This window comes from Macrobrachium rosenbergii, chromosome 11 (assembly GCF_040412425.1).
Source record: "Macrobrachium rosenbergii isolate ZJJX-2024 chromosome 11, ASM4041242v1, whole genome shotgun sequence".
NCBI lineage: Eukaryota > Metazoa > Arthropoda > Malacostraca > Decapoda > Palaemonidae > Macrobrachium > Macrobrachium rosenbergii.
In genome coordinates this window covers 40,670,916-40,682,038 of record NC_089751.1, presented here as the reverse complement: position 1 = coordinate 40,682,038, position 11,123 = coordinate 40,670,916, and positions in this window count along the sequence as shown.

Here is an 11,123-nt window from a genome sequence, read left to right as displayed (position 1 = left end):
CATTTTTACACTGACTTTTCCCTTCACAGGATTTTACATCTGATAAGTTCTCTCCAATTTCCTTACGTCTCCTTACTATCTGATAATTTCATGTCTACATGTTTCTAATCAACTGCTCCTCTCCCTTTGCCATTGCAGATCTAGATCTTCTCAATCTACTTTCCAGCCTCTGAACTATCCTTCAACTATTTCATTAAATTGTAACATTAAAGCCATTTTCTCTTCAAGTCTCCAACCCCATTTACATAGGGAGATATAGTTCTCATACGTGCCATAAATTTTTCTTAAGTTTATTTATGACTCTTGTTTACCAGTACTTTCGGCATGGCATGGTTGTTGACTCATATTTACCAAAAAGTACTCCATGAATCTACTCCTACTTTATCCATGCTGTTGCTGCCATTTGTATTCTAAAGCTTTTAATGCTAACCTCATAATTCAATAGGTTGCTGAAATATAAGACCTGGGCTATCTTCTCAAAGGTTTGTCCTTCCACTGTAGCATATTTCTCTATCTTTTCACCATTTGCTCTTGAATACAAGTCAGGCATAAAAAGTCTGTAACTATACTTAACTGTGCAATCCTGAGTATCTTCTGTGATCTATCTGTTACTCTATTAACACTAGCGAGTCATAATGGTTTTGTGAATACATAATCTGTCTCTTACCATCAGACACTCTGCTTTGTAAATACGATGGGTATATTTACCCAGATGCTGAAAAGAATCTACAGTGGATGAATACATATTGTTGTACAGTAATATGTACCTGTATACATATTACAGCAGCCCCTCAACTTAAATTACGGTTTGGGGTCTGGCCTTCTGACATGTAGCAAAGTTTAGTAGAGTGTGCATTTGAACATAAAAAGAGTTTAACCCATTGTTACGTAATAGCCACCCCCTTTAGTACAGTTCCAGTCTGTAAAGAATGCAACACAAGTGCATTAACAATGCAACATATTTTGTTTGTACAACTACACTTCAACAAAGAGCAAACGACAAATATTATGCCCAAAACCCTTGAAGAAATATCGTCTAAAGTTATAACATTTTCAGTCTTTCAAAATAAAGTTTTTATGAAACTAAAATTTACTATATACTTTTCTAAGAATAAACCAGCTGGGCCAGCCATGTGAAAGTTGTATTTTCGGCTAGGTGGTTTAACCATCTTTTATAACCAAGCAGTACCATAAAAAATACCCTCTCCATCAGTCTCACTTGTGTGCCATTCAGCTGCAACCATCTGTAGCAGTAGCAGTCTCATCAGATTAGTACACACTTTTTAATTGCTGATCATCATCTACTAAAATCTGATATTGTGCGACTAAATATATTTCCCTTCAAATAAATTTTTTCTCATCACCTGAAATCTGTTAAACATTTTCTTATAATGTGTGCCTACTGATCATTTTATTTTTAGTCTGCCATTTTCCCAGTGACTGGATAAATGCTGGAATTATAAAGGAACAGGGAACCTAATCATCGTACTCAATGTCCCTATACTCTCCCAATTGAAAACTCCTAGCTGGTGTAAACGTTGCTAGTTCATATAATGCTACTGTATGTCATGACACGAATTTTCCAAATTCTGTACAAAACAACGAAACCTGTACAAGAATTCACATGTTAAGTACTGTACAAGTATATACCATGCATTTTGGGTAGTAATCATCAGCATCACCAAATAGTCTGGAATACTGTATTCCCATCTTTTCTTGATCATGATAATAAACTGTGTAAACAAAAAATGGTTGAGTTCATAGCAGCCTCTTCTTCCCCTTACCCTACACTACTATTAAATCTATTGAAAAAAGTTAAAATTCTTAAAAATTGAAGGCTGTTGATTTATACCCAAAATCCCTAGTCCACAGCAATTAGCCATTAATCCCAGCCGAGATACCTAGTTCATGCTACATGTATGCAGTGCTTGGTTTTCCCTTTCCCATACAACATTGTATAGGGCCTGGAACTACTTTTTCTGTTGACAATAGAAGCACATGGCTTTTTAAATATCTCTATCTCTTTCCTCCTCACCTGACCCAGGCCATTTCCAGTAAAGTTTGGGGATTGCAAGTATTTGACACCTTATAAAGTACAACAGCTCCTTGGAGCAATTGCCACAGTACATCCCTCCTTGTTTATTGTGGATGACTGACCACAAATTATTCTTGGTTTATCAATTTTAGCATCATACTGTACATTGTAGAGTATCTTGCAGCACTGACATTTGGGGTTTTATGTCATTTAACCTCGATGGGTTTTATAGGTTCCTAAATAAAATAAGTTGTTGAAGTGCTTTATTAGAAAATATGAAAAAGCTTACAAGAATGAATTATGATATACAAGTTACTACTCTAGTTCATGATTTTCATTATTTTGCCAAAAATACTAATTAATTATACTACAATATATCATGACTCCTGACTTCACTCATAAGCTTTTATCTTTTATGATCATCACAAAAAAAAAAGGAGGAGCTACTTCAAGGAAAGAACATTCTACATACACTGTGTAAAGGATATGGTAATATACATGAAAGAAAGCATGAATGATAAAGTAACATAAAAAGCATCTTTCAGTTTAGTGTTTCACCTTTTGTAACTCTTGCTTCAAGATACTCAATTCTCCGTTCCAGTGTCGTTAGCTTTTCATTCAGCTGACTAAGCTTAGACCTGCATGACATATCAAAACTGTTAAGAAATTCTGCTATCCTCTTGATATTGCTTGTAATAACCTGTGAAACAAAAGAAACATTAATCTGTGAATTCCAAAAAACTTCAAAACCATGAACAGTTCAGTAACAAGTGTTGGCATGCACATTACCTAATTTAAAAGTATTGAAAGTGTACAACTAAGCTTTAATACTTTAAAAAATACATTTTATACTCAGAGAAACATTCCAGAAGAACAAGCTTGAAGTCTTAAAATCCACTAATTGCAATAACAGCTGTATATGCTACCATTCAAGAAACATTTTCATTTGAAAGCTATTAAGGTTGGGCCCCAGTATACACAAGTCATAAGTTCCAAGATCGCCTGTGCAACCCCTACACAGTGCAGGATTGCCAACCCCTTATGCAACAGTGTATATGCTATACACATGCTGATCAAACAACAACCTGTTTATACCCATATAAACTCCAACATATCTCTTATAATAATCATTATTGGTTATACAATGCAAAAATTTAAAAAATGACATTTTTATAATAAAATAAGATTTTATATCATACTTACCTGTTGTTTACATATAGCTGTAATTCTCGATCTCGACAGAAAATTCAAAACTGGCGGTCCCGCTAATATATGGTCAGGTGATACGACTACCCCGCCCTCTACCGGGTACCTGGATCCATTTCCATCAACAACTAATCATATTTTCTATGTCCCCTTGTCCCTTGCGGGAGGTGGGTGGAATGTTTTATATGTAAACAACAGGTAAGTATGATATAAAATCTTATTTTATTATAAAAATGTCATTTTTATACATGAACTTACCTGTTGTTTACATATAGCTGATTGCCACATTGAGGCGGTGGGCATGGACAGCTGTAAGTGTTAAATGGAAAAAACCTGAGATCATCAGGCTAAGAAAAAACGTCTTAACTTTGGATCCTTACCTGCTAAGGAAGCTGTTTTCTCGGTTACTGCCTCTGTAACCTGCTATCCTTAGTGCAACTGCGGGGCCTAGTAGCTCAGACGCAGGCTGCTATATGGAGAAAGGTCTGTTGGCCCAGCCGTCTTGACACAATCAACCAAAGCATATAATGCCCCTGCTCAGGCGCAGTACTCAAAGCATCCACCATCATATCACCCAACCATAAAAACTCACACCAACCTATTAAAAATTAGACCTACTAGGCCATCTAACCTCTTAGGCTCTAGTAGTCGACCAAAAGAAAACTTCTGCACCCAAGGAAACTAAGGAGAGGATCTAGAGCCTCTGGTTTCCTTGCCCATCACCGTGTCAGACGCAATAAAGGGGCCCAACGTACTGCAGTCTTCATATGTGGTTTGGATCTGTCTCAGATAATGCGAGGCAAAAACAGACGAACATCTCCAATAAGTTGAACTTAGAATGTCCTTTAAAGCCATGTTCTTCTTTGAAGGCTAAAGAAGTCGCAATAGCCCTAATTTCATGAGGCCTCACTTTAACTAAGGGGAAATCCACATCCCTTAATTCCTTGTGTGCCTCCTGAATCAGTTCTTTCAAAAGGAAAGCAATCCCATTTTTAGATAGAGGGTTCTTGGGGTTCTTAGTTGAGCACCATAAAAAATCATGAGTTCCTCTTACACTTCTGGTCCTGTCCAGATAGAATTTCAATGCTCTGACCGGACAGAGAAGTCTCTCTGTTTCTCTTCCACTCAAGGAGGATAGGCTAGGAATGGGAAATTCCCTTGGCCATGGATTACTAGGGTTTTCGTTCTTAGCTAGGAAACCCAAGGTGAAGGAAACTACAGCCTTATCCGCACAAAAACCAACTCTTTTGTCCAGAGCATGAATCTCACTTACTCTCTTTGCCGAGGCCAGTGCCAAGAGAAAGAGAGTTTTCTTAGTTAGATTCCTAACGGAGCAGGAACTCAAAGGCTCAAAAGATTTGGAGGTAAGCCACTTTAGCACCACATCCAAATTCCAATGCGGTACACGAAGAGATTTGCCTTTAGTGGTAGCAAAGGATTTAAGGAGTTCTGCAATATCTTTGTCTGAGGAAAGATCTATACCTCTATTCCTGAAAATTGCCGCCAGCATACTCCTATACCCCCTTAATCGTGCTGACAGCCAATTTCTTCTCCTTGTGCAGAAACAAAAGAAAATCCGCAACCTGGCTTAGAGTTGTAGAAGTGGAAGACACTCCAGACTCGGAGCACCACTCCCTGAAGCGCTTCCACTTCGCTTGATAGACCTTTTGTAGACGAGGGCCTGGTTGATCTAGCCATTGCCTGCGCCACTCTTCTAGAGAAGCCTCTCCTCCTGTAGAGTCGCTCGAGAGTCTGAACCCTGTCAGATTTAGATCTGACGGGTTCCTGTGGAACTTTCTGCTGTGCAACTGGCACAGAAGGTCTGGTCTGAATGGCAACCTCCTTGGCCAATCCACTACTTTCTCCAGTAGCTCTGGAAACCATGATCTTCCTGGCCACCATGGAGCTATAAGGATCATTGACACACCTTTGTGTGCTCGAAACTTTTTCAGGACTTCTCCCAGCATCCTGAAGGGAGGGAATGCATAAAGGAAGAGACCCGACCAGTCCAGGAGCATGGCATCCACCGCTAATGCTTCTGGGTCTGGAACAGGAGAGCAAAAGAGAGGTAGTCTGCGGTTTTCCTCGTTGCGAACAGGTCTAACATGGGAGTTCCCCAAACCTTCCACAGGCCTTGGCAGACTTTCTGGTGGAGGGTCCATTCCGTCGGAATGACCTGGAGTGACCTGCTGAGGATATCCGCTCTTACGTTGAGAGCTCCCGGGATGAAGCGAGTTACTAGCTCTATGTTCTTGGTTGCCGCCCACAAAAGCAGGTCTTTTGCGATCTCGAACAGAGAGAAGGAGTGAGTGCCTCCTTGTTTCTTCACGTACGCCAGAGCTGTGGAGTTGTCCGAGTGCACTACTATCTTTTGTTTTCCACCAGAAGCACGAAATGTTCCAAGGCTAGATGTATTGCCTTCAACTCTTTCGCATTTATGTGCCAATCCCGTTGGGATGAAGACCAATTGCCTGACACTTGAAGATCCCCAATGTTGCTCCCCAACCCTCGTCTGAAGCGCCGGAGAACAACATCAGGTCTGGGTTCCTCTGTCTCAGTGACAAACCTCGATCTAGTTTGCTCCTGTCGTCCCACCATGACAGGTCTTGCTTTACTTGAGTGGATAGAGGAAAACAAACGAATCCGTGTCTTTCTTCCTGTTCCAGATCTGTTGTAGGAAGAACTGAAGAGGTCTCATGTGTAGCCTCCCCAGACTGACGAACATCTCTAGCGATGAGAGGGTGCCTAAAAGGCTCATCCATTCCTTGGCAGAACAAGTCTTGGCTGCCATCAGGTATCTCACTTTCAGCAGGCATTTCTCGATCCTTTGAGACGTCGGAAAAACCTGAAAAAGAACTGAGTTCATCCGAACTCCCAAATAAGTCAAGTCTTGAGATGGAGAGAGTTGTGACTTTGGAAGATTTACTATGAGTCCCAATTGTCGGTAAGAGAAAGGGTCCTTTGTAGGTCCTTCATGCATTGGCCTTTTGACGGAGACCGGATCAGCCAGTCGTCGAGGTAAAGGGAAATGTGAATTCCCTCTAAGTGAAGCCATTTCGCAATTGGAGCCATCGTCCTTGTGAAAACTTGTGGGGCTGTTGATAGGCCGAAGCAAAGAGCCCTGAATTGAAAAGCCCTGCCTCTGAACACAAACCGTAGGAATTTCCTTGATCTCGGATGGATAGGTACATGAAAGTATCGTCCTGAGATCGAGGGACACCATCCAGTCTCCTTCCTTCAGGGAATTGATAACCGACTGTGTGGTTTCCATCTTGAATGGTGTTTGAAGCACAAATTTGTTCAGGGCGCTTACGTCGAGGACTGGTCTCCATCCTCCTGACGATTTTGGAACCAGAAACAGACGGTTGTAGAACCCCGGAGATGAAGGTTCGAGGACTGCTTCTATGGCTCCCTTTTGAAGGAGGGAAGAAACTTCCTCCTCCAACACCACAAGTTTCTCTGAGTCCCTGGATGATACGTTGAAGTCTACTGGCGAAGACTTTAAAGGAGGACTCTCTGAGAAGGGAATGGTGTAGCCTTCTCTCAGAACGTTGATCACCCAGGGTTCTGCTCCCTTGGCCTCCCAAACTTGCCAGAACGACTGTAGTCTGGCTCCGACCGTTGCATGAAGGACCTTGAACTCATCAGTTGGTACCCCTAGCTTTCTGGGGATGAGAAGAGAATTTTCCTCTTCCCTAGCACGGGAAAAGGGCCGAGAAGGAGTACCCGAGAAGGCCTAGAGGATACAGGGAAAGAAGGCTTGGGTACTACTGGAGTAGTCGAAAACCTGGGTCTTTTCAAGAATGAGCCAGTAGGTCTTGAGTAGACTTCCGTGAGAGAGCCTCGAAATTTCCCTAACTAACGTGGCGGGAAAAAGGGATTCCTTAAGCAAAGGAGCAAAAGAAGAGCAGATTTCTGGTTCCTGGAGACTCCTCTCGCGACAAACGAAATCCAATGTGCTCTCTTCTTCAAAATGCCGGTAGCAGTCACTGAGGCAATTTCTGACGTTCCGTCCGTGATGGCCTTGTCCAGGCAGGCCAAAATAGCATCAAGATCTGTAGCAGTCTTGGGGGAAGATCACAGACTTTCACTATCCTGCTCAAGGCTCCTATAGACCAGTCAATAAAAGAAAAGATCTCCAAGATCCTATAGGAACTCTTCACCAGATGGTCAATTTCCAAGACGAAGCCGACTTTGGATGAAGAAAAAGCTGAGCGACGGGCAGAATCCACAAGGCTGGAGAAATCCCCTTGAGAGGAGGCAGAGTCTCCCAAGGAAAAGACTTCCCAGTCTCATACCACGAACGAGACTTAAAAGACAGTTGAGAGGGGGAAAACAGAAAGATGTTTTACCCTGAGATCTTTTCTTGCTCAACCATCCTTCTTGCCTTCGGAGAGCTCTTTTCGCGAAACAGACAGGACCAGCTTCAGAAATCTAGAGGAAGGAGGTTTAAAATCCTTGGCAAACTGCGAGTCGGAGACGAAGGGGAAGCTGGAGCAAAGTCTTCTTGAAAAAGTTCTTCAAAAAGTTGTAAGAGATGCTTAAAGTTGGACGTAGGAGCAGACGGAACATCATCTACTTCCGAAACATCGGAAACTGGGGAGAGAATCTCTGAAGCAGTTGGAGCACCGCGGATAGAAACGTCTCCGGGAGCCAAACTTGCGTTATCCTCTTGATTATCGCCGAACGTCACCGAGGCGCCAAGAGCCCGACCGCGTCAAGCGTATCCAAACATGAGCTTGAGAGGAGTCAGGAGCCTTAGAAGATCCGAGAGCCAAAGAGGCGCCAAAAACCATGGTAGCGCTAGAAGCGCAAACATTGTGCGCCTTGGAAACGTGTTTTGAGGCGCCAAGCGCCAAAGTAGCGTCGTGAGTGCGGCCGGTGTGGGCGGAAGTGGCGCCAGGAGCGCGATCGAAGCGGAGCCAGGCGCGCGAGCGGAAGCGAGCCAGGCGTCGAAGCGAAGCGGCGCCAGGTGCGTGAGCGGAGCAGAGACCGGAGCCTCAGTTGCAGAAGGAACCTGAAGTGCTGGAGCTTTAAAACCTTCGAAAAGTCTCAAAATCTTGTCCAATTTGTCCTCTTGCGAAAGGGGGCCAGGAACCGGAGGCATAAAAGCCGACTTGGGATCCAACGGGAAGGAAGCCGCTACTTGCATGCTAACAGGAGGATCCGCGACGCCACGATCCGTAGAACGTACATCCGGACTGCCTGAAGAAGAAGAGATCTCTGGGCTATCCCAAAAGCTACAAGACGGAAGAGGAGAACGTGCCAAAAGTTTCTTGATAGGAACTTGACTTGGAGAGGAAGCTCTGCGTCTCTTCAGCGGCCTACTAGACTCTGACTGCTTCCAACTCCTCCTCGACGAAACAGAAGCACAAGAAGACACTTCCGCATCGCTTTTACTATAGCGAGCTGCAACAGCCTGGGGACGCAACAGGACTGTTAGAGGGAGCAACTGCTCGTGAGCAGACCCCACTCGCCTCCCTTCGGCTTTCGGCATGTCTTCTCCCTGAGCCCTGGGAGCCGGACAGAGGCCTCGACCTAGGAGAACGAGGGGGACGAACAGTCACCTCCTCCACAACACTATCACTCGCAACACTTCGATGTCTAGACATCGCACTCACATCCTGGCCAATCTTCTCTATCGCAGAGAAAAGAGCCGAAATCTTACCATCAAATTCTGCCCGAAGGTCTGACACGGTAGTGGGTTGGAAACAACAGGTTCGGGGCAGGAATAGGAACAGGAGGGGTAACAGGAACAGAACAAGAGGCAATACTACTCCTACTCTGGGAGGAACTTCTGGCGAAGCCTTACGTGCCCTATCTTTACTTAATTTTGCCTGATACTTAGCCAACTTTTGCCAATCAAGCACAGACAAAGACGAACATTCATCACATCTATCCAGATTCGTGCACAATTTCCCTCTACAGTTAGAGCAAGAAGAGTGAGGGTCTATGTTAGACCGAGACATTCGAGTTTTACAACCCCCCCCGCAATATCTAATTTGAGATCCTGAATCAGACATAACTAGAAAAAATCTCAACCAAAGCCAAAAAAAAAGCCAGAACCGTCAACAAAAGTGGGTACTTCACCAAAGAAGAAACGAAAAAGCACCGATGAATTTCTGAAGAGGAGCAGACGACTAGTCGCCGGCCCCGACAGAGAAAATATGATTAGTTGTTGATGGAAATGGATCCAGGTACCCGGTAGAGGGCGGGTAGTCGTATCACCTGACCATATATTAGCGGGACCGCCAGTTTTGAATTTTCTGTCGAGATCGAGAATTACAGCTATATGTAAACAACAGGTAAGTTCATGTATAAAAACCATGGATATGGTACTTATCACGCAGTACAGTATTAGCAAGAGAAAAAATTTCTAACTAAATGTAAATGAATAATTTGTACAGTGAGAAGCACTAAATGCACATTAACCTGAACTGCAAGCAATGATCTAGCATTATCATTTTTATATCTTTTCATTGTTTTATGACAAAACATAGAAATAAATAATGAGAAATGATAGCGGAGATAGGTGTGCCTGTGTGTATGTTATGTAAGGGAATTTATTAACACAATAGTGGAATGCTTCTCCCTCTCTCACAAATGATAGCCTAATACAGTACTGTACTTACAGTAGTGAAATTGAAATGCTGTTGCATTGCCTGGCACTTTGTTTTTATCATAATTTCACTTGTGAATCATTCATGTTTACATATTTACCCTACTGTACAGTGATTAGCACTAAATATGCTTTAGCCTGGACCGGAAGTGATGACCTAGCATAATCATTTCAACTTTTTTCATTATTTTATGCAAAAAAAAAAAAAAAATTAAGACAAAACACCAAGGAATAAAAAAAATGAGAAATGATATCTCTCTCTCTCTCCCTCTCTCTCACGAAAGCCTAACATACTTGCAGTAGTGAAATGGAAATGTTGTTGCATCACCTGATGCTTTTGCTTTGATCAGGATTGTGCTTGTTGATATGGAGCGATTTTAATTTCATTTAGAACTTTTTGGTTAATTTTTTTTTAACTACACAAGGGTGAAACTGTGTAAAGGGAACCTATGTATAGTATAAAGAGGGCCAACTGTATGCTAGTACTTATAATGTGGAAACATATGTTTGAGAAGTGGTAGATTACTGCTCAACATGCTGATGAGATAGCACTTATCAATCAAACTTTTTTTTCTTTCTACTTTTAATGTGTCTCATCAAAATCCCAAAGAAAATAGTATACTGTATACATACGAAATACCACTGGAAAACTATACTATGTATAGTAGAAAGAAACAAGACAGGGGAAGTTTAATAAATAATCCCTGCATTGAAAAGCCTAATGTAACGAATTTTCACAAAATCTGCTTTAAACGCCTTACCTCAATATATTCTCTGTTGACCCAATCCTTACTGATTTGCTGGGTGATGACTTGATTTCTTGCTGACATGACTGCTTTTCGATTCGTAAAAACTTGTTATATCTGGAACACATTTGAAATTTGAATGTTGTTATAGTCATTAAATAATATACTGTACTTACATTTTCCATAATTTATATATATATTTCAAATATGACACAGGCTTTGATAGCATTTACCTTTCCCTTCGTAAGAGAAACTAGATATACGTAGTTTTCTGCTCTGTGCTTAATTTTTGTTACATCATTACTACTTGCAAATTGTTTCCAAAAATAAATAAGAAATGTCAAGATTATGAAACCTCTAATACTTCAAAATTGAAACTAATTTTGCCTGCAACAAAGTAGCTAATTACTCTTTGGCAGTTTAGTATATACAGTACTGGTTCTTTATTCCATAACTTATCATATCTGTATTAACCCAATAATTCAGGTAAGTTTACTACATGATTTTCAAACTACCC